Source organism: Ochlerotatus camptorhynchus, unplaced genomic scaffold (genome assembly GCF_037179485.1).
Source record: "Ochlerotatus camptorhynchus isolate MF236.1 unplaced genomic scaffold, CSIRO-AGI_Acam_v1.1 ptg000020l, whole genome shotgun sequence".
NCBI lineage: Eukaryota > Metazoa > Arthropoda > Insecta > Diptera > Culicidae > Ochlerotatus > Ochlerotatus camptorhynchus.
Genome location: NW_027040512.1, coordinates 89587 through 114406, shown reverse-complemented (window position 1 = coordinate 114406; position 24820 = coordinate 89587). Strand labels below are relative to the sequence as shown.

At 40.1% G+C, this 24820-nt stretch overlaps 1 protein-coding gene across 1 annotated transcript in view; it reads left to right on the top strand.

Annotated features, from left to right (window-relative positions):
* The window catches only part of Gs2 (glutamine synthetase 2), a 457408-nt gene that overhangs the window by 412647 nt on the left and 19941 nt on the right, over positions 1-24820 (top strand). The window contains exon 2 of the mRNA XM_065224379.1: positions 10357-10388. The gene's annotated coding sequence lies outside the window, so the exon portion shown is untranslated. The remainder of the gene's footprint in view (positions 1-10356; positions 10389-24820) is intronic.

The window sequence follows — 24820 nt, the reverse complement described above, 5'->3', positions numbered from 1 at the left end:
CACGAGGAATTGTTGGAGATGAGTGTTGAAATAAAGAATACACTGCCAGGGTGGTAGCTCAAAGTTCAAATAAAATTTCCTGCGTTTTCCAGGTTTTCCCGGGTACCAAAACTGAATTTCCAGGTTCACATAGTATGCTGGGTTTCAACTAAAATATTTCCGAAAATAAAAATCATGTACTGTGACATTAATTCATTAACTAGCCTGAACATTTTCAATCTTTTAAATTTGTCGAACCTCTTAACGGAATGCTTTTATGAAGAGCTTTGAGTGTGTTGGTTTATTTCCTTTTAATTCCGTTATAATTGCTTATCTTTTGGCAGATACGCGTATTTCGTCTACTACTTACCGACTTCATCAGTGCCAAGTACAGAGTGGTGTTGAGTACTAATAAGCTAATATGCGATAAGAAATAAGCTTGAAATGCGAAGAAGAAGAAGAAACATATTTTCCTCCACAATGCGATATGTACCGATTATCTGCACGGGATCCGCGTCAAACGCTATCACGGAATTTGCAATTGCATCCACAGATGGTCTCGCCGAGCCATGTGCAAAGTTGAACCTAATCGTCAGCTTTATTCCAACGGACATCTTCAGTTGTTTGCTTCCAACGGGGCAACGAAAAATGGGGAACGAACTTCAAACAATGAGCAAGCACCGAAACAATGAGTTACTATCCAAAAACAGACTATCGCGTGACTCACACCGAAAAAAAACACACAGCTGCAAGGGGTATTCAACTCTGCACACTCTAACCTGTGTCGATATCTGTGCCAAACGTGCCGAAGTAGGCCGAACTGTACCAATCAAGGTGTCAATATCTCATAAGTTTGGCAACCCTGAAGTTATAGTGACTTTTGTGATTGTGTTTACATTTTCAATTTGAACATAAACGGAGCGGGCAGTGGAAGAGGAACTGAAGGTTCATTCAAATTCGAACCGTCCAAAAGAAACGTGTGCAGAAACGAAGGTGTAAAGGGTGTCCACGATGAAATTGCCACACTATGAAATTGCTCTAACTTTTTAACCGTTGGGTAGAATTTAATGAAAATTTGGGTGGATTTAGTTCATAGTGCATTATTTAGATCCTGCAAGTTTTAAAGTCCTGTGGAATCGCGAATTCCACGGTGTCGCGAGTGATTAAGCGGTTCGAGGAACGGTTGACCACCGATCGGAAGCCCAGAAGTGAAGGAAAAAGTATTCCGTACAACACCAAAAATCACAACCGCGTAGTTGGGGTCTTCAACCGAAATCCGAACGCCTCCGTTAGGGATGTGGCTAAGAAGCTGCACCTAAGCCGAAGTTTTGTCCAGAAGGCCAAAACTAAGGCTGGGCTTCGAACGTTCAAGGTACAAAAGGCCCCTAATCGCGACGAGAAGCAGAACAAGTCCGCCAAAACCCGTGCCAGGAAGTTGTACCTCAACATGCTGACGAAAGTTGAATGCTGCATCATGGACGACGAAACATATGTGAAGGCCGACTTCAAACAGATCCCCGGCAACCTGTTTTTCACGACCAAGGATAAGTTCAGCGTTCCGGAGCATGTCCGCACTCAGAAGATGTCCCAATTTGCGAAGAAATTCCTGGTTTGGCAAGCCATCTGCACGTGCGGGAAGCGGAGTGCACCTTTCGTGACCCAGGACACGATGAACGGACAGGTGTACATAAAAGAGTGCCTCCAGAAGCGGCTGCTTCCTCTCCTGAAGGCCCACAACGTCCCAACAATCTTCTGGCCGGATTTGGCCTCATGCCACTACTCCAAGGACGTGCTGAAGTGGTATGCGGACAATAAGGTCAATTTCGTGCCGAAAATGTTCAACACTCCGGAGCTCCGCCCCATCGAGAAGTACTGGGCGATTATGAAGCAGCACCTTCTTAAACGACCTAAGGTAGTGAAGACAGTCGAGGAACTGAAGAAAGTATGGGTTTACATGCAAAAAACGGTTGATTCACAGGTTGTGCAGAATCTTATGGCCGGGGTTAAGGCCAAGGTGCGGGCATTTGCGTATGGACTGTAAATAAAATACGAGTAAAATGGTAAAATGAAGTTTAATAGTTATTTCTCAATCCCTGAAAATTTTATGGCAATCGGATGAAAACTCGAATTTTGCGAATCAATTTTGTGTGTGGCAATTTCATCGTGGACACCCTTTAACCTAATTGATGGTGAACGAAATTTCCTCCAGCTCCCCGTCAAAATCAAAACCAGATCTCGAACGGGCGAAAGTTCAATCCCAACAACATCCTCGAACCAATTTATCTGATTGACTCAGAAGTACGTGACCAAAGACAACACCCAATCCTGCCACCATCCAATTACACACGTTCAAGCCTACCAAGTTCACGGTCTTATGTAGTTGTGGTGCCTTCCGTATTACCAATGAAAACCATCAAACATCAGTCATACTTCGGAAATGGTTTGTGATCCAGATAAGCTTCGCATCTACTGCAGGCAGGACTGTGGTTGTTGTTGTTCATCAGCACGCCCATGGGCTCTTGCCGATCAACAAGTTGCGTCGCGAATCGATTTTTAGAGATTGAAAACTAACCTTACACGAACTGATCGGTAGGCCACCCTTCGCATCGGGGCCTTTTGAGACAAACTAGTTCAACAGAAGGATAATTTCAGAGATGCTTCTGCAACATGACCGAATCGTTGATACTTGGTATGTGCATGATGTCGAACTCACGGAACCGACTGTAATTGCATTGATCTGTTCCTATAAATCCTATACTATTGCGCTAAGGCGACCGCATATAGATCCAGTTATGATGGAATATTTGAGGTTACGTATCGAAATTTCCCAGCTACACAGGCAGTACAGAGACTTCTATGGACATCCTTATAAAATTCTGTGGATTTCCCATCGAAGTCCATACCCAATTGAAACCAATGACTGACGAAAAACGCAGGGAAAAACGAGAAAATTTTCATCCCGCAAGACCCTGGGCAAGATCGGATTTTGAACCTGCACGACACCTCCCCCCAACTCCTAATATGGCTTTTGTTTTGCATAACAAATTTATAAAAAAAAATCCTTAGCCTCCACAATTTAGTCGTTTTTCAGAGGGTTTTCGTCCATACAGTTTGCCGATCGCATTCCATACCGTATCGGCGTCGTATTGGACGACCACATCTTCCAGTAATTTGACGTCGGTGGAAGTTTCAGTCGTCTTGACTGCCATTTCTCAAGACCTTCTCTACCGACAATAATTTGGAAGAATTCTGTTGGTGTGAGGCCCGAATAGAAGCTGTTCTGGACGAAACCACGAGCTGCTAGGAGTTTCGCTAAGAATCGGATGAGATTGGTTGGTTTTGACGAGATTCATGGTGCACTCTGCACACCTTAATCTATGCCGAATGATTTAGCTGTGCCAAATGAGCCGAACTCTGTCAATCAAAGCGGCAATATACCATAAGTTTGGCAACCCTGAATTAATAATCACTATTCTCGCGTCACTTTTCAAATAGACCCATCTACATTGATCGATTCTCATCATCGACTCTCTCTTTCGTTAATAACCCGACTCCAAAAACATGTTCAGCTGTTCTTATCCACCAATACGCTTAACAATACTTTCTTTTAACAGACTATGTAGAAAAATTAGTCCGAAATATGAATGCAGCCTAGTTATTAACGAAAGAGAGAATCGATGAAGAGAATCGATCAATGTAGATTGGTCTATATGAAAGGTGACGCGAGTATTATGCTTGTTTATGTTCACAACGGTTACACAAAATACTCTGAAAATTTTGGCAGCCTTCCTCAGGAGAAATTTAATTACGGTAAAATTGAAAGACTGCCAAAAAAAAGCCAAAATATTGGGCAATTAAAAACCTGCGGTTTGAACTCGGCAAACTTCTAAGCCGAAACTCCAATTATTTTATTTTATTTAAGTAATGATGTAATTACTATTTTTCTTTGGAACTACGAGCTCAATTAAAACAATGTTTTTTGTCTCCGATTTTACAAGGCCTTCCAAATGACACGATAACATTCTCCCGACCGCGAAGGATGCGTATGTCTTGAAGCTAATGAACCGAAAAGCGTTGCATAAGGATTGTGAAGCGAAACGCGTAGAGGAAGTTCGCAAAGCATCTGAAAAGGGACTTAAGAAGGACGTGACGGCGTTTGTTCAACGGGAAATCAAGCCGGTGGATATGTTCCACGCCGTTGGGGAAAGTTTTCCGCCGTCTAGCACCAGCAGAGGAAGCTCTATTAAAAGTATTTGGAATTGTCGAACATTGGATATAATTGTCCTTCTGATTTAGTTGGATCTTGTGATGCTAGACGAGAAGAGCCGGCGGGAAAGAATCGGGAGAATACCAATTTATTCGTTGTACAGTACAATCCATCCAGTGCGTAGCCATATCAACAGGAATCATGTTGCCCTAATCCGTGTCCGTCCACCAAACGTCTTGAATATTATGCTATATTTTCCCTGCAATAGAACCGGCAGTGCTACAGTAGACTGATGCAAAATTTAACTTTTTCGCTCCACAGTTCTTAAATGGTTTCAAATCGGGTCCTGATTAGCCTCCCAAAGTTACAACTCATTTGGTTAGAAACAGACTTCGCACAAGCCATTTGAAGTTTACATGTAAATTACTATGAGAAATCTCAACTTTTTGTTCATTGCCTTCTAGTCTTTTTCTGTATTGAGCTGCAAAACAGCTCGATAGCCATTCTTATAGAATATTTTCTCAGCTACAACTTTGCTGAAGATCGTTTCTATGTAAAACGAGACAGGAAAAAGTTATTATTTATTTAAGAGATTGGTAAACTTATGACATAATCAAGCAGCTGCTCTGTAGGCAACACTGTATTTTGCAGTGTGACATAGTAGCCATGATTTTTGTGTCCTATTCAACGCCCCAGAAACACCAATGCTGCCTGCTGAGCAGTTGATTGAGCATGATCATAAGATATCAGCGCATTGAACCATTTATAACTTTCGATCCTTGCATTTAATCAAAACATGGTCTTCAGCAAAGTTGTAGCTGGGAAAATTTCCTACAAGTACAGTTGAAAGTTTTTGAAGCAGACCGATATGGTGAATTGTTAGATAGACATGAACAAAAATCTTGGTTTTACCATAGTAATTCCCATACAAACTTCAAATGGTTTGTGCCATCTCAGTTTCTCTCCAAAATGGGTTCAAATTTTGAGAGGTTAGTCAGGATTTGGAACCGTTTAAGTATTGTGGAGCGAAAATTTCAAATTTTGCATCACTCTAGTGCTACAGGTCACGTTAAACAAAGTAGTCAACCTTAGCAGCGATTGGCAAAACGTCAACACTCGACAGTGATGCCGTTTTATATTAAATTGATTGTGTCCTACTCGTCAATGTGTACACAGCAAAAAAATAATTTTGATATCACGTCAAAGTGGATGCACTACAATCATGTCGAAAATATGGTGTAATATTACTTGCTAAAAGGGACAAAATTATCATTAATACAATGCATGAACTGACATTACGCTGCTTTTACTGCATTTGTTTATTTATGTGGTCATAAAAATTACATGAAATTTTCGACATGATTGTAGTGCATCCACTTTGATGTGATATCAAAATTATTTTTTTGCTGTGTACCCTAGCGTGCCGAACAGTGTGCCATACTGTGTTTGGGCACAGCGCGCAGAGTTGATTACCCCTTGCACAGCTGCTTGTGTCGACAGCTAAGAGCGAACGATATTGAAATAATAAGGTATAGTCGAAAATAATATCGAGAAATTGTGGCAATATGTGATAGAGACCCGAGGGGGGGTGGTTAATTTTGGGTAACTTTGCGTAACATAAATAATTAATGAACGCTCGTCCAACATGCCAAGGCAAGAAGCGGTCTAAAGTCGTTCAATAAGTAGAACGAACCGAACCGAAGTCAAAAATAGGAGGCATCCTTCAAACCGGAGGCTGGAAAGTTAAAGAAATGAATCATCCTAAATGTCAAGAGACTAGAGATGGGCGAACGCTCACGAACCGCTTATTTGATCCGGTTCGAGAAAAAGAGCGAACGAACCACGGTTCTACAAAATTGAACCGCGGCTCTCAAACGAACCACAGCTCAAAATTGAGCAGCACCTCTCAAATGAACCGCAGCTCTCAAACGATCCACAGCTCAAAATTGAACGGCTGCTCACTATGGCCGACAACATAGTAGAAGCGATTCGAAGCGATTCGATTCGTTGGCAATAAGCGGAGCGCTTGCGTGAAAGCACCCTCTATGAGCGTTCTATGGGAATCGCCCAAACCAGCCATAGTGAAAGCGATGCGAAGAGGTGTAAAGCGTTCAGCAAAGCGACAGAGCTGTTCGTGTTGTGTTTTGACGCCTTCGAACGCAAGTGGACTGATTCTAGTGAGGAATAACAAATTTGAACAAATATTTTGCACTGCGCGCTCGACTGTAATGTTTTCAAAAACGCTTTCACTATGTCATAGGTTGCTTCGCTTGCCGCTGCATTTCGCTTTGCCAATTGCTATCTCATCGAATCGCTTCGAATCGCTTCTACTATGTTGTCGGCCTATGAGAATGACGCACGAACCACGATTCAAGAGCCCCGGCTATAGCAAATTAAGCCGCTGCTGTCAAATTCTGATTTCCCATTCGCTGATGTTCGCTCTTTTCTTCAAGCGTCTCTCTCGCTTATGCCAACCAGAAGAAAATATTCACTCATTCTGCAGGTACCTGTTTTTTGTTTATGTCTCTTTTTTCTCTTTTCGTTTTCACTCGTGGGAAGAAAAGAGCTAGACGAAAAAAAGCGACTCGTAGATGAATGAATGCTGCTGTTTAAAATCTCGTTTGTTTGGTTTGCTTGTGCGAGTATAGTCCATTCCATGTGCGCGAGTATTGATGGTCCGAAAGCGAGTATAACAATAACAAACCAACATTTTTTTTTTCTTTGGATTTGTCTTTTCAGACAGGCTAAGACCATGGCTGGTCCATCTAGCCAAAACCAACATTTTTGTCTGGAGCGAAAGTGAGGATCACAAAGTTCACACTTGAAATGGGATTACGCAAGTGTGCGTGTTGGACACGTCAGAAAGGTCAATTGCAACTCGGGATACGTAAGAGCAAATCGACAGTGAGCATTCATAAGGGCGAATACGCGATGATCGATTCTCTTCATCGATTTTCTCTTTGCATTGCAACAATTTTCTAGAATTTGTTCAATGCAGAGTAGTAACAGGTTGTATTGGCTATCAAAAGCAACAGCAAACGCATCGAGAAACGTTAAATCTAGCGAGTTATTAACAAAAGAGAAAATCGACGAAGAGAATCGATCATCGCGTATAGGCCCTTATGCATGCTCACTGTCGAAATCTCTATTTCTACGCAATCGAAAGTGTGAGAATTTTTTTTTTTAACAATAATTTGCAATTTTAACCATTGTCCTCTTCCTTAGGGCCATGTTAATAATGAGTACAAGTGCGATTTGGTATCACTTTGTTCGGAAAGACAACGGCAACATGCCGCTACTGCAAAAAAAGTCTGGCGTTGTCGGGAGGATCGACGGGAAATCTGAGGCGGCATCTATCCACGATTCATCCAACAATTTCCATTGACAGAGGACAGTCAGCTCCAGGTGGAAGGTTCGAATCCAGTGCAATACAGGAATCAACAGAGACTCATGAAAATGTTGCTACCGTAAGGGCTTCATCATCTGTACCATCGCCCAACATCTGTACCATTGCGCGTCCAAAATCGGTTCCTCAGTCGTTAATAACGAATTTTGTTGAGATTACCAAACCAATGTCTGTCCAAAAAAGCAGATCATTTGACATTCAATTGCTCAAGATGATCTGCAAGGAATTTCACCCCTTCTCACTTGTCGAAGACACAGAATTCAAAAAATTTGTAGGAATGTTATGTCCTTCCTATAAACTTCCCAGCAGAAAAAACACTCACAAATAGCCTGTTACCGACTGTTTATAACGATCTCCTATCCGCAGTGCAAAAGTTACTCGAAGATGCTCCCGCAGTTTGTATTACATGTGATGGTTGAACCAGCATGAATAACACAAGCTTTTACGCGTTAACTGCTCATTTTTTTGACTCTAAACCGGTGCTCAAATCTGTTCTCGTAACTGATAATGCGTCAAATATGAAATCAACCGCCACACTTCTCGATGTACCTCGTTTAGGGTGTTTTGCACATTCGCTCAACCTTGTCGTCCAAACTGCCATTACAACATCTATGAAAGCTGTTGTTGATAAAAGCAAAGCAATCGTGCAATACTTCAAAAAAAGTAGCCATGCTCTTAGCAAGCTCCATGAAATGCAGCAGAAACTAAACAAGCCGCAATTAAAGTTGAAACAAGACGTTCCAACTCGTTGGAATGCCACTTACGATATGTTGGATCGAATCCTACTAAATAGGGAGGCTGTCGTGTCTGCTTTGGCACTTTTGGAGTCTAACTTGTCCTTGGAATCTGACGATTGGATAGCGATCGAACATTCAGTTAAAATTCTCAAAGTATTTTACGATGTAACGGTTGAAATATCCGGGGAGAAAACTGTATCGTTGTCTAAAACTGCTGTGCTTTCGCGATTAATGACCCGACATGTTCGACAGTATCTGGAGCGGGAAAAAAGAATTCCGGAGATCATTGAAAAGCTCTGTAATCAACTGACTGCGGGACTGGAGAAGCGTTTTTCCGGTCTAGAGTCAAACGAGCTGGTAGCGCAATCGATACTACTGGATCCTCGCTTCAAAAAGCAGGGGTTCGGAGATGACAGCAAATACAACTATACATACCAGTCGTTGATAGAGAAGTTGAGAATGACAGACGTAAAACCGACGTCTTTGGAACAACCAGATAAAACCAGTAGTGATGAAGCACAGTCATGTGTATGGGAGGAGTTTGACGAGCTGGTCGGGAAACTACAAGCCGCGCATGATCCATCAGTAGCTGCAATCGTGGAGGTGGATAAGTACCTAGCCGAACCACACTTGCTGAGGATGAGCGACCCATTGTTATGGTGGGAAGAAAGGAAATCTATCTATCCTAGACTCTACCAAATGGTTTTGAAAAGGCTGTGCATTCCGACCACTTCGGTTCCTTGTGAAAGGATTTTTTCAAAAGCGGGACAGATCTGCAGTGATAGACGCAGCAGACTTACATCGGGAAACATGGAGAAAATTATGTTCATAAATCAAAACTTACATTGAAATACTATGTAATAGACATGTATTAGAGAAATCACATCAATAAACACACATGTGTGTTATTCTTTTCATTAAATACTGACTTAAACTTCATCTTACTTGTCTCTTCCTTTATTAATCGATCCGAATTTACCATTTATTTAAAAAGAGCCGGTGAGCCATTCAAATGAGCCGGTTCATTAAATTGAACACATGGTTCTGAGCCGCTCACTGTAATGAACCGTTTTGCCCACCACTACAAGAGACCAGGCCTATCGAAAGCTTTTTTGCCATGTGAAATGAATATCTCAGCGAATTAAATCGAACAATAATAGGGACTGGAAAAATGTGGCCAAAACAAACGAAAAGGAGAGTGCGACTCCCTCATAGTGGTTAGCATACATACCTCTCACGCCGAAGTCACGAGTTCAAATCTCACCCCCGGACAAATCACGAATGACCCAAGAGCGTAAAAGTAACTATAATTAAAAAAAAACGACGCTCTAAAGCTCCAGGGTGTAACGTCAGATTAAAATTTTGGTTCTTGACGTACGAGTGACATAAAATCGCGAACAAATTTCATCCAATTGCAAGACCTGCATGAAACAATTGAACAAGAAGTGTGTTTATTTCAGTATCAAACCGTGCTTACACTTTCTGACACTCCTTTTATCCCTATATGCCGTTACAGCAGTGCATTCATTCTACAAAGTAAGCAACTACACCTGAACACAGCGAGTACTCCTAGCACGTCATCAACATCATCGGTATCAGCGTTCATTATTGAACAGCTTGTACCTTGTCAACCGACTACCAAGCGGCCGCGTCTAATTCAACATCATATCATCCCATACTAGACTACGCTCGCTTCGCTACCCCTAAAGTGGACCAGAGCGAGAGGGAACCTGATTCACCCCGAAAAGCAGTATAAATGCAGCGCGCGAGGTTCGCTTCCGAACAGTTATTCGTCAGTCGTAGAAACTATCAATCGCGTGTGTCCTCTCCGCTTGTGTGAATCAGCTGGAAAAACGGTTTCGAGCTGAGTCGGTTCTTTCTTTGCAACTTCGAGGAAAATTGTCGCCGTCGGTTGTGCGGGTGTAGTCTGAAGGATAATAACAACATCCTGCTGTGTTTGCGGAAGAAGTGCACAACGCAAGTCTGTTCCGACGAGATCGACACGTTATCGTCATCAACATCAGTAGACAAGAGCCGTTTGATTCAAATAGATTGAAAAGTGAGTGTGATCCCTTTCTCATTTCCTTTGCTTGCAATTTTCTACCCACTTTGTACGCATCGCACAATTTACATAACCGAAGGAATTAGTAAGGTCAGTGAAATGAAAACCTATTTTTGCAACCGGTGCCAATAGTGAGAGTGTCGGTAGTAAACAAAAACAGAGATGATCGTCGGGACTAAAAATATGGGGGAAATTCGACGACGACGACGACGACATTGCGATCGATTTAAGGCAGCAGGAAATTGCATTCTATTTGGAGAAGTGCCGAGCGTAGGCTTTATCTGTCGTTCGCCCTGCCGATAGGGTGTTCCAGTCCCGGAGATGTGGACAAAGACGATTAGTGTTGTGACAATGTGTGCAGTGGACAAACAAGTAAAAAGAAAGGGTCTTAGCCCTCCGTCAATATTGTAATCGGTGACACGTAGTGAAATGAGTCACCCATGGCACTGTGGTACCGTAATCCAGGGACAATTCGGTCACCGGGGTGAAATTGATCATTATGCGTTGGGTTTTTTAGTTGTGATTTGTAAAATTTTCGATGATAGATTTCAAGAGAAATTTTGGTAGCATTTCATCGTAAGACTCCAATGATTGCCTTGATGAGTTTCTCATAACAAAAATGTATATTTTACTGAAAAAAAATTCAAAGTTCTTTAGCTGGCGTTCAATTAAATATTTGCATTCAAACAAACGTTCAAACTTGAATGTTGTGTTTTTCATTGAACCAAGTGGAACTTTGAAATTATTCAAATATTAAGAGATCAACGGTTTCTCGCGAAAATTCCAGTGATTGTTTAATAAATTGCCTACTTTTAGGCGCTACTGTGCATTCTAAGAGATCTTTTAAAATTTCTGTTGAAAATTCACTGCGCACAAGGGTTTTAGCATCTGATTCAGAATCAGGGATCTCAAATTTTATAAGAACAAGTCCTAAAAAGTAAGTCAGAAGCAATTTAAGGGGTTGATCAATTTCACCCCATATCGATGTTTTAAAATTAGTGATTCCAAAAATGTCCCAAAAATTAACAAAACATCCTATTTGAAAAGCAATCTTGCAGAACGATAGAGTACTCAAAGCTACTAATTTTAACATCCTAATGCATTAGGATCAAAAAAGATGTTTGAACCGATTCTTGATCTATTGGCCTCAAATGAAAGATGAAGGTTCCTAGGATGGCACCCTGCCCAGGATTTCTCCAATTTGGCCATTTAGACTACCTGGTACCGGCTCCGATAGCGCACAAAAGGACACTTCCAAAACCTCATCTACTGGTATGGTATCGTCCGACGGCTCAAAATTAATAACTTTTCATCCAGAAGTAAATAGAAATCATGCCATGGACCAACAGATTGATCAGGCCACATCCGGATACCCGGATACCTCATGTAGTGGTACCGTCCAAAAGGCTAAAAATTTGCCATTTTTCACCCAGAAGTAAATAGACATCATGCCATGGACCAACAGGTGGATCTGGCTACATCCAGAAACCCAGAACCGATTCCGGCAGGGCCCCAAATAGGACACATCCTAAACCTCATCAACTGGTACCGCCCGACGGTTCAAAAGTTATGATTTTTCATCCAGAAGTAAATAGACAGCATGCCATGGATCAACAGGTAGATCTGGCCACATCTGGATACATGGAATCGGTTCCGGAAGGGCTTCAAAAAGGACACTTCCAAAACCTCATGTATTGGTACGGCTCAAAATTTATAATTTTTCATCCAGCAGTTAATAGACAGCCCAACAGGTTGATCTGGCTACATTCAATTCCGGTTCCAGTAGGGCTCAAAAAGGACACTTCCTAAACCTCATGTACTGGTACCGTCTGACAGCTCAAAATTTATGATTTTTCATCCTGAAGTAAATAGAGCTAATCTTCGAGTTTTACACTACTCATCTGGAGACAACAGAATGGTTTCTAATTTTTGATGATCTTGACCGGGCGTTGGAAATTGCCATTTTTCTGTTAGAAACCTATCCTGTGACAAATAAAACAGTTCATAATTTTGTTTTTATAATAGATACTATAAACTTGTTTGCCCAAAATGACACGTGGCCTTTGATAATCGTTGCCAAAAAAGATGTAGTCGCAATCACCAAAAAGCCAACAATAAATAGATTTGAATTCAACGCATGTATCTCAATCGATATTTTTAAACATTTTTCGAAACTGGTTCTGGGTTCCGGATGTGGCCAAATCCACCTGTTGGTCCATGGCATGATGTATTTTTACTTGTGGATAAAAAATCGTAAATGTTGAGCCATCGGACGCTTCCAGTACATGAGGTTTTGGAAGTGTCCTTTTTGTGGCCTTACCGGAACCGGTTCCGGGTATCCAGATATGTTTATATCAACCTGTTGGTCCATGGCATGATGTCTATTTACTTGTGGATGAAAAATCATTAATGTTGAGCCATCGGACGCTTCCAGTACATGAGGTTTTGGATATGTCCTATTTGGGGCTCTACCGTAATCGGGTCTGAGTACCGGATGTGGCCAGATCCACTTATTTGTTCGTGGCATAATGTCTATTTACTTCTGCTTGAAAAATCATAAATTTTGAGCCGTCGGACGATACCAGTACATGAGGTTTAGAAAGTGTTTTGACGTAGGACTACGTCTGTGATTTCTATATAGGGATACACTTTGTGAAAACCGAAAATGGAACATGTAACAAAATCATGAAAGATTTTGAACGTTAATAACTCAGCTGCCTCTGGACCAATTACAATAATTTTATCACCAATGGATCAGAAATATTTCTACGCATCTGTTAAACTGAAGACTTTATCAGTTTTCAAAATGTAATTATTGAAAATTGCTCGAATGTGCAATTGTTGCTATGACAATTAAAATTATCATCGATTGCCTGCGAAAAGCGATTTCCCTAACACAGATTGCAAAGTTGAATTCCATCCGGTCTCACCAAACGATGTTTATTCAATCGCCGCGTGGTGAGTGGTGGTGTTCTTCAGTACACAACGAAAGGATCCCCGCAAGCAGCTAGCTATCAAGGCTGCCCTGAACCGCTGATCGGATTCAGTCCAATCACCGTGTGTGGTGGTGTTCAGTCGTCGGCATCTGCAGCGGCAGTGCTTTCGGCGCGTTGCGTAGAACGTTGTTCTTCAGCACACAACGAAAGGCTGCCTGCAAGCAGTGGGCTGCAGCCCACATCTATGCTAAGCGCGTCACCTCCATTCCAAACAACATACAGCTCACCAGCATCATATGTGTTTAACACCCTAATAGCTCAGCATTACTCAACCATCACGACAAAACGGTCCTTTTCAGGACCACCATAAATTTGTAAAAGAGTATTTTTTTGAAATTTATCGGATGTCAGTTCCCATATCAATATAGAGCTGGAATTAGAGCGTAATAGCTTATGTAAACAATGACTTCTTTCGACGATGTCTTGAAAGTCAAAGCTCGCCCAGGCAAAATCAACATCACCATGAGGTAGGATAAGACTTCCCCTACCCGACGGTAGTAATGTTGGTTTGCGTGGACGCGCCTTGAATTCCTAAAAATCATCCAGAGAAGTCATTGTTTACAAAGGCTGTTACGTTTGCTATGAAAATTAAAATGATCACCGATTGCCTGCGAACAACGATTTCCCTAGCACAGATTTCAAAGTTAAATACCATCCGGTCTCACCAAACGGTGTTTATTCAATCACCGCATGATGAGTGGTGGTGGTGTTCTCCAGTCACAACGAAAGGCTGCCTGCAAGCAGTAAGCTGCAGCTCACATGAGCATCCATAGAAGGAGGAAGACGCCGCACCGAGATCGGAATCAGTTGCTTTTCGTGAGTCGTTGTGGGCCATCTAAAGAGTATAAACAGAGAGAACTCCGCTCAAATTCCTATTCATACACAAAACACAAGCTCCTGCTGAAGTTAACAAATAAGATTTATTATTTAAGACCACGTAGTCCTACGTCACCATTGCGTACAACCCCATAGGGCTGTCCCTTGTAGTTTTTTTTTTTGTTCCTGCTGGAACTGGTTCCGGGTATTCAGATGTGACCAGGTCCACCCGTCGGTCCATGGCATAATGTACATTTACTTCTGGATGAAAAATCATAAATTTTGAGCCGTCGGTCGGTACCAGTACATGAGGTTATGGAAGTGTCCTGTTTGGGGCCCTGTTGGAATCGATTCTAGGCATCCGGATGTGGCCAAATCCACCGGTTTGTTTGTGGCAAGATATATATTTACTTCTGGATGAAAATCGTAAATGTTGAGCTATCGAACGCTTCCAGTACTAGGGTTTTGTAAGTGTTCCAGGTATCCAGATGTAGCCAGATCCACATTTCGGTTCATGGCATGATGTCTATTTACTTCTGGTTGAAAAATCATAAATTTTCCGCCGTCGGGCGATTCCAGTAGATGAGGTTTAGGATGTGTCATATTTGGGGCTGTGCCGGAATCGGGTCTTAGTACCGGATGTGGTCAAATCCACCTATTTGTTAGTGGCATGCTATCTATTTACTTCTGGTTGAAACATTATAAGTTTTGAGTCGTCAGACAATACCTCCCAGGTAACCAACAAGCCCGCTAATTCGCCTTTTTGCAATATAAGGCTAATATGCGGTTAGCCTTGTATCAGTCTTATATTGCAAAAAGGCGCTTTAGCGGGCTTGTTGGTTACTTGGGCAGTACATGAGGTTTTGGAAGTGTCCATTTGTGCCCTATCAGAAGCGGTGCGAGGTATCCTAAAACGCCAAATTGGGAAAATATTGGGCAGAGTGCCATCCTAGGAACCTTTACCTTTCTTTTGAGGCCAATAGATCAAGAAACGGTTCATTAATTTGATTTTTTGAGAGCGAGTTGCATTCTGGGTCGTTTTAGACCCTAATGTACAACGTGTCACTTTTTTGTAGCCCCACTCCTAGAGGTCGCTGAAAGCTTCTCTTGACAGCAAAATGTTCGTTTTCAAAAGTTAGGAAAAGTGAGAAAATTTCGGGTGTCTATCAAATTTCCACAGACAAACAGACGTAACACTTCATTATGTATCTTCGTTAACGCATTTAACGGTTGATTTGAATACTATCAGTTCCGCGAACTACTCGCCGCAGCGCTGGCATCGGATCACTTTGACGTTTCTATACATTCTATAGAACTTTTATGCAATATTGTTTGCGAGAAACCCGAGAGATGTCGTTACTGAGGTCCTATGTTTTGAGATACTATGTTTTCAAGAAAAACTTTTTCAAATAGTAATGTTTGTTTGTCTGTGATATTTCGTTACAAAGTTACAGCTTTTTTAAAGTTACGTTGGGTCAAAAAAGACCCTAATGCACTAGAAAGGCTAAAAAATATATATAATTCCAAAACGAAAAGAAGCACATAATTTTTTTAAAAAGAGCGATTCATAGAAAATTATGGGATTTTTCATTACATAAATATCATTCCTACACTGAAAGAAAAATATTTAAAAAATTAAAAATCATTTTTCTCAATAACTTTATTTTAAAAAAAAATATTATTTTTGTTTAGAAAAAGACAGATGGATACTTTTACAGGAAAACAAGGTATTCTAACAAAAAAAAAAACGTGTTGGCACTGAATGAATTCTCAGCAGATGAATTTCATCCCAAAGCGGATAAATTCCATCCAGATCCCTTCCAAATTAGAATAAAACATTGTTGGTGCGTAGACTTTGGCTAATTAGGCAAGTTAAGCTAAGTAGGGGAAATGGCTCTAATGTTGGCCTATGGATCTAAGATTGGGCCCATCGCTAAAAATCTGCTATTTATCAATTGTATCTAAATGAACGCGTCATTCGGACGGTAATAATTGATATTTTTGGTTGCTATTGAAAATTTAGTCGATTGCTGAATTTATGTATGGGCCCAAATTAGGGACACTTAGGCCGACATAACATACATTTCCCCTATACTTTGACCTTTTTTTCAGTGCAGAAATGAAAAATTAGAAAATTTTGTGAGACGTGTTTCTCGGAAGAAACTGATGAAGCGTTTATTAGGGATATATCTTCTTGTTATACCCCATTCACACTATAGCCTGTGTTACGTGATATAGAGTATCTTGATTTCAAATGTCACACATCATATTTTCCGTGAAAACTTGATGCATGGATTCTGATACCAAGATAGGCATAATATAGACTGTAATGTGAATGGCGAATGGGGTATTATGGAACTTGTTGGGTGACGTCCACGATCACAGACTAGAAGTCGAGCTTTTCATCAGAACCGACTTCCTCAAAAATGCTCTACCATCAGCTATTGCACGGAATGTCGATGTAACACTGTCCGGCCGTCACATTTTAATATAAATTACCGTTCAAAACTGCATTGTTCTTTATTAGCATTTTCCCAGCACCTATTTTATAAGGAGAATAACTCGTTCGGTGATAAATCATCCCGTGGCCAGATCACTACTTCACGTTGCACGTTGTTTGCTCACAATTTAGTGAGTGCGCAGCGACGAGCGGATGATGCGATTCGAAAATTGCGTAGGGTAAGTGCACCAGTAATGGCCATAATAAATCACAATCTTCGTGCGTTTTGTGGACGATATGTGCGTGTACCCCCATGAATATGATTTGAATCAACAATCTTAACAGAACTCAAGAGCTCAAACATGTAAAAAAACGTTAAATATCGCCAAAACATGGCCAATATATGTGCCTTTCCCCTATTTCGCCTTAGCTCAACGAGTGTGCTCTATCAATCTATCAGGTGCCTGTCACGCCACGAAACCAGTCGGTGAGATATGGGACTAAAACTGCATGCTAATATTTTTTTTCCTATTCTCTATGCATCAAACACACCTATACACCTATACCTATGTGATGTGCAGTAGTAGGCGAAGTTGTTTAGGTTTTCTCATATATGCCTACTCGATCGAAGCTGGCTGGTGGTTGTGGCTATGGGGGATGACCCACGAACGACGACAAATGGGTTTGATTGTTGTTAAATGTGCGGAATATTGGATTAGATCTAGATCTTTAGTAGTGGAAGTTAATTGCAGTGCTCGAGTTCGCTTGTTGCACGAACGAGCATGCATTTTTATTTTTTATCGCATCACGCGTGTCGTTTGTTTGGAAGAATGCGGAAGGGAAATGGAAGCGACAAGGGTTGACGGTTTGTGCAGGTGGTCGGAAACCAGTAGGCACTCAGAACGTATCGTCATTAGGCAATTAGATGGTTGTTGGTAATTGAATGGCATTCGTCTGGGCGTATCGCCGTCAGGTTCGTTATATCTTGGGATAGGTTCCGAACTTGACCTTGTCACAGGATGAAATGGCGTGTCGAGAAATGGAAGGCGGCTGTCAAGGTTTTGATAGTGATATTATTCATTTGATATAAAGAAATGTTTTTCGTTATTTTAAATCATTAGATGTTATGATGATATTTTACACTTGCAAGTTACAAGAATAGGTTGTCAAGTATGTGTTTGACACATGAAACCTGCCAATTTCAATTAACAATCAGCGATTTTATGATCGGTAAATATTCACTTTTCATGAAGAGTGAATTGATGAATTTACGCGAAACTGCACCAGTGCATGCCACGCCTAGGTTTGAAATTCAAAACCACAAAAATGATGATGCACTAAAAAATATCCCATACGATTTGACAGGTAGCAAAACGTCATTATCATTTTCACATCATTTCCATTTGCTGATCGACCGTAACGTAAATTCATCAATATTCACTGATCATAAAATTTTGACTGTTTTAATGCAAAAATTACAGGTTTCATGTGTCGAATACCTACTTTACAACCTCTTCTAGTAACTTACCAATATAAAATACTATTGAAACATAATGATTTTATAATTCAAGTTGAACAATTCATTAGGTTCTAAGAAACATTGACAGATTCTCTTCGTCGACTTTATCTTTGCAACCTCGCGGCCATATTAAGACATATCCAGCTAATTCCAGCACACAGATCGGTGAAACAAGCTATTAAAGACTGGAACGCGCAAAAATTGGTCGACAAAAAAATCGTTTCTTTCAGTCAAAATTCATATCAAATTCGAACTGCCGTGCCTTCCGCTTAACCCCTTCCATTAAATTTTGCACAGTGGTCTCATCGACCCTATTCGCCGCCGAACGCCAGTTAGATTTAAACTGCTGCTCGTTTTCCATGGATTTATTAGTTTTTTGAGATTCCGCGTTTGACCAAGGCCCAATGCCGTTCGATAGGGCGGAGTTCTGGGCTGTTGGGAGGGTTGTGGTTTTTGGGTACCACAACCACGTTGTTCGCATCGTAGCACTCGATTGCCTTTTTTTCCCATGGTGGCACCTCGCCAAGTCCGGTCAGGACAGCACAGGTCTATTATGTTGCTTTAGGAATGGTAGCAGCCGCTTTTCCAGGCACTCCTGGACGTAGATCTCTTGATTGATGGTTCCCGTAGTAATGAAAATGCCACTTTTTATACCACACGTGCATATGGCCTACCAGACGAGATATTTTTTCGGGAAATTCGATAATTTGATGGTTTTGAAAATTTCAGCCACCTTTCCTTTTCCTGATGCGGTATAAAACGCCTGTCCCGGAAGCTGCTTGAAATCCGCCTTCACATAAGTTTCGTCGTCCATGACGACACAGTCGAACATTGTGAGCAGATACGTATACAGCTTTCGGGACCGCTACTTTGTCGACGTGTTTTGTTTGTAATCTCGGTTCGCCACCTTCACTTTCTTAAACCTCGACAACCCGGCTCGTTTTTTGGCCCGCTGCACAGTAGTATGGGAGACATTGAGCTTGCCAGCGACGTCCCGGATGGGGAGGTTAGGATTCCGCTTATATTTCACCGCCACCTTCTTCGTCGTCGCTGCCACGTCCGGATTACGATTGCCGCCGCTTCCAGGCTTCCTGGTGGTCGACAGACGCTCCCCGAACACTTTTAAAACGTTTGTCACGGTCGATTTGGCCACATCCAGCAATTTTGCCAACTTAGCGTGTGAGAACGTTGGATTCTCTTGCTGCGCGAGCAAAATTTTATTTTGAAAACTGGAGAGCAAACGGTGAAAACTCATCATAGCAAATATTGTATATACATACACTCAACTTCCAAATGCAGCATTTCAGGTTTTTTATGCATTTTTAAAAGAAATACACCAATTTGAAGTTGACCAATTTTTGCACGTTCCAAACTTTATCCTAGCATTTTATACGACAAACACGGCAGGAAACGGTTCAGTAACCAAGTTATTAACGAAAAAGAAAGTTGATGAAGAGAATCGATCAATGTTACTTAGGACCTAATGCATTGTTCAGGCTGCATTCAGATAAACATATTGTCACAGATAAACATACATAACACTTGCATGTTTGTCATGGAACACGCATTTAACTTTATTTTTTCTTAGTTGGTAGCACCGACAAACCGACATGAAACTTAAATTTAACTCTTGAATCGAGAATCCATAACGGTCGATTCAAATGTGCAGCGATCCCATCTGTCAAAGCCATAGAAATGTTTAATCTAGATAAAAATAAATTGTCCGAAGGCAGATGTCTGTTTTGTGCTTTTATCAGAAATTTCTTTGTAATTTGTATGATCATTCATGTCGGTTTATCGGTGTTGGTAGTACCGCTGCCTGCGGCGCGCATAGTCAATTTCCTTGCGTTAGACGTTTACACACTACCGCGGTCTGTTGAGCGTACTGCCCATGACAGTGTGCGCCACAGATGGCGGTAGTGTTTTAGTGACGATGTTTTACAGTGAAACATATCCAATCTGTTATGTCTGCTTGTCTGCGATTTTTTTTGATTGCAAATCAATGGCAGCCACCCACATCAATTTCGAGTAACTTTATTGGAAGAATTTACACTTGGGGAAATGCAACGTCATTTATGCATCTTCACTCAGCAGCCGAGGATGGCTATTTTGTTTATGTGGTGCTCGTGCGAGTGTATAAATTTTCCCATACTTTGGTCAACAGAAAAAAAAATTATTAACGAATCTTGATAATACTTAGGAACCCATTTGTTCTAGATTAGGAAACCTCAGAGAAAGTCGTAGAAATTACAGGAAATCTAGAGAACCTGTGAAAAGTTCAGGGTACTTAAGAGTTGTTTCAAACAGAAAACAAATATGATTTCAGAACACCTTGTATGGTGTTAAAGTAGTATGTCAATATATAAAGGAAACCACTCATTGTTTCAGGGCACAGTCATTAGACAGTGGAATGTCCTCATCGTTTGACTTGATCAAATTTTACACTAGACTGCATTCACTTTACCATTGTGTGAAGGGCCAAAAACGGAGGGGCGGACCCGTAAGCAGAGACACTTACGCGAATCCCGCAGAATGTATGGGAATATCCTTCAAATGATTCTGTAAGAAGCTGCAAAACGAGCCATCGTACGAGAGGATGTCCCAATGACTGGGGAAGAAGAGCCCGCCCTCAATCCACGAATTGTTAACGATAGGAAGTTGCACAGCAATTCCACACTCTCTGTTCAAATCGCTCCAATCGGGTGCCCTGATGGTCCCAGCCAATCCCCGTTATGTAATAAGTTTGTTAAATTAATACCAAATAAGGAGTATGCAGCTGTTGATTGTTCGTCTTGATTGACCATGATTTAAAACAATTCCTCCGAAGGAATATTGACATTTGCATTATGTTGGTACTATTGGCATTTGCGTTATCACTATTTGAATTTTATCTTGAATTACAACAACGTGTGATGTGTAATGCAAACAGCTGAATACTCCTCTAAACCAATCTGTCTGTCTGTCTGTCTGACCCTTATAGACTCGGAAACTACTGAACCGATCGGCGTGAAAATTTGTATGCGAGAGTTTTTGGGGCAGGGACAGGTTCTTATGATGGCTCGAGACCCCTCCCCCTCTGTAAAGGGGGTTCCCATACAAATGAAACAGAAATTTCTGCATAACTCGAGATCTAATCAAGCAAATGAAACCAAATTTGGCATATGGAGGTCATAGGGGGTAGCCCCTTAGATAAGATTAATTGGCGCATAAACTCAAGCTAATATTGAATCTCGAGCAAGGCCCGGCACACTCAGCTAGTATATTAATAATAAAACGATCTCACCAAATGTTGTCCTTTTAAAACTACTTGATGAATTACGCAATAAAACGCCTTGCCTCTGTCCCGCCACCATCAGCAAAAAATCCGGGAAATTATAAGCCGTTCCATAGCATAATTCTCCAAGTAGGATAACCTTACATAGCTAATCTAAAAACAAAAATATAAGTATCGTCTGATAATTTCAGTGTTTGGTACTGAAATCTGTAATCTGCCGTAGACGGATTTCACGCCAACTCGTCTTCGGAGTTGGCAGCACCCTCTCAGAACCTTATGAAACTTTGTGGGTGTGGAGACTTAGCAATTTTAAGCAACTTTGAGTACTTATTTTTTTCAAAATTTATCTCGCCTAACATTTGATAAGGGTCAAAGTTTTTTGTCGATTTTTTTTTTCAAATCGATATAGCTTAAAAATGACAAGCCCTACAAAATAGTGATGTATGGCGAACTTTTAGCAAACAATCTGAAATTTTATAAAAAAAATTTAAATAAATTAAAAAATTGGTTTCTACACTCTAAAAAAATATATTTAAAAATTAAAAGTCATTTTCCCAAAAATGGTACCCCTCAGATTTGCTTGATATTTTTTCTCATGAAAGGCAATATAATTACCTAACTTTTCTTCATACATCGCAAAGTGGGCGCTTTTAAGGAAAAAAAGTTGTTCGAACAACAACTTTTTCATGTTAATTTTTTTTTAGCGTGTTTCACTCAAAGTCGAATAGTAATACGCGCACAACCTTATTAAAATCCGTTGAAACTTAATGAGCATAAAGATTTTGACCTTTTGATAATCTGGGCGTGCTTAAAACAAAAATCTAGCCTAACATTTGAAAGGGCCTAATACAGAGGATTTTCCTGCATTTCGAATGGTGTTTTAATAAATGAAAACTCTAGTGTTTTTGTTTAGTGCATAATTTATTTTCCTATAATTCTCCATGCATAATTTGAGTTTGTCATTGATTATTAGTCTATCGGAAACAGAGTGAAATTTTTCGGAGTTTCCTTTGAATGTGAAAATCGCTTAGTAGAAATTATGTTTTGAGAAATAGGTACAAAACAATGAAATTTTTGTGTACCAGGTATAGTTTTTACATGACTGAACAGCTCCTTGAGTTCATCGGACATCTTTGTGTATTGATCATTTGATATGAAGCAGAAGTTCAATTTTGTTATGCTTGTATCTGTTTGTTTAACTGCCCAGTCATACAGTTCTTGTGGAGTTGTGATTGTGTTTCCATAATCTCGAGCAAGACTTGCTCTCTTTGCCATTCGTTTGAGAGTTCCTCCAATTGCGTCACATGGGCCTTTCCCATGAGACGTTGCGAAGAAGTGCCATTCTGCTTCCAATCCATACTTGGACTTGAAGTTGCACAAACTGGCAAAATTCTTTTTATTTTTGTAATGAGCCGCTGCTCCATCTGACATGAAAGTAATTTTTGTGAAACTAATAGATTGTTTAATGAAATCTAACAATTTTGATATAAATAATTGAACTGCTATTGTATCATGGGTCAATACTTCTGAAATAATAATAAAGCTTAAATTTTCCAACTTGTTTTCTTTTATGTAGTAAATTTCGAAAGGATGTATCGTAGCTTGATTATTGTTCCAATGATACCCCTGTGCTGAGTTTTGAATAATAAATGAATAATTTTCAGGAAAGTCGCAAATCACTAAAATTTCACCGTTTTGAAGAGATTTTTTTTTATTACTTAGGTAAGATGATTGCTCTTTATGAATAAAATCATGGGTTATGAGCTTTTCAACTTTTTCCGTCAAATATTGAACAAACTCATCTGCAGGTTTAATAATAGTTTCCAAATTACAACGGTCGGTAGTCAACCACTGTTGAAATAAAACTTCTTCCATATCATCTGCTTCTAATACTGATGTAAGTTCCCTCACGATACTATCTGTGGAAATGCATTCTTAACATGTACGATAAAAACAATCTATGGTTCTAATAGGACTACTGCAAAGTATTTTGTCTGCAATTTCTTTATATGAATCAAATTTTACACTATTAATAATCAATTTAACATTTTCATGTATAGTACAGACACATACATTATGTGTACCTGTACTATCCAAATGTTAGGCTAGATTTTTGTTTTAAGCACGCCCAGATTATCAAAAGGTCAAAATCTTTATGCTCATTAAGTTTCAACGGATTTTAATAAGGTTGTGCGCGTATTATTATTCGACTTTGAGTGAAACACGCTAAAAAAAAATTAACATGAAAAAGTTGTTGTTCGAACAACTTTTTTTCCTTAAAAGCGCCCACTTTGCGATGTATGAAGAAAAGTTAGGTAATTATATTGCCTTTCATGAGAAAAAATATCAAGCAAATCTGAGGGGTACCATTTTTGGGAAAATGACTTTTAATTTTTAAATATATTTTTTTAGAGTGTAGAAACCGATTTTTTATTTTATTTAAATTTTTTTTATAAAATTTCAGATTATTTGCTAAAAGTTCGCCATACATCACTTTTTTGTAGGGCTTGTCATTTTTAAGCTATATCGATTTGAAAAAAAAATCGACAAAAAACTTTGACCCTTATCAAATGTTAGGCGAGATAAATTTTGAAAAAAATAAGTACGCAAAGTTGCTTAAAATTGCTAAGTCTCCACACCCACAAAGTTCCATAAGGTTCTGAGAGGGTGCTGCCAACCACTGGATGAGTTGGCGTGAAATCCGTCCGTAGGGAAATCACTTTTTTCCCACCACAGAAACATTCTGTTTTCTTTTTCAAAATAATGGATGTGCCTTCACAAAACGCACGAAATCTCAAAAAAGCAATAGGGGAAATGGATGTACAGCCGGCCTAAGTGCCCCTAATTTGAGCCCATACACAAATGTAGCAATCGACTAAATTTTCAATAGCGACCAAAAATATCCATAAGTACCGTCCCAATGACGCGTTCATCTAGATAAAATTGATAAAAAGCAGATTTTTAGCGGTGGGCCAAATCTTAGATCCAAAGGCGAACATTAGTGCCTCCTATTAAGAAAATATTGGTAATATTTTTAACTCAATCGGTAGATAAAAGATATACCGAGAATTTATTGAAGGTATTTCAAGCTAAAATGTTCTGATCGCGAGATATTCATGATCAATTACGAAATCTCACATACAATAGAAAATGAGCTGAGGCCTGAGAGCAGAGCTGCTGTATAACTTTTCAGATTCAAGCAGAACGATGTTCAACCAATTGGTACTCGAATATGACGACTGGGTTTGGGGAGGACAATTATTTCACGAAAACAGTGATAAAATTTTCACTTTTCATTTGCATATTTTTAAATTTTTCGTTTTTTTTAATGAAAATTGGAAAAGTATTTATTTGAACAGACTCATAGAGTTATTTCCTATTGAT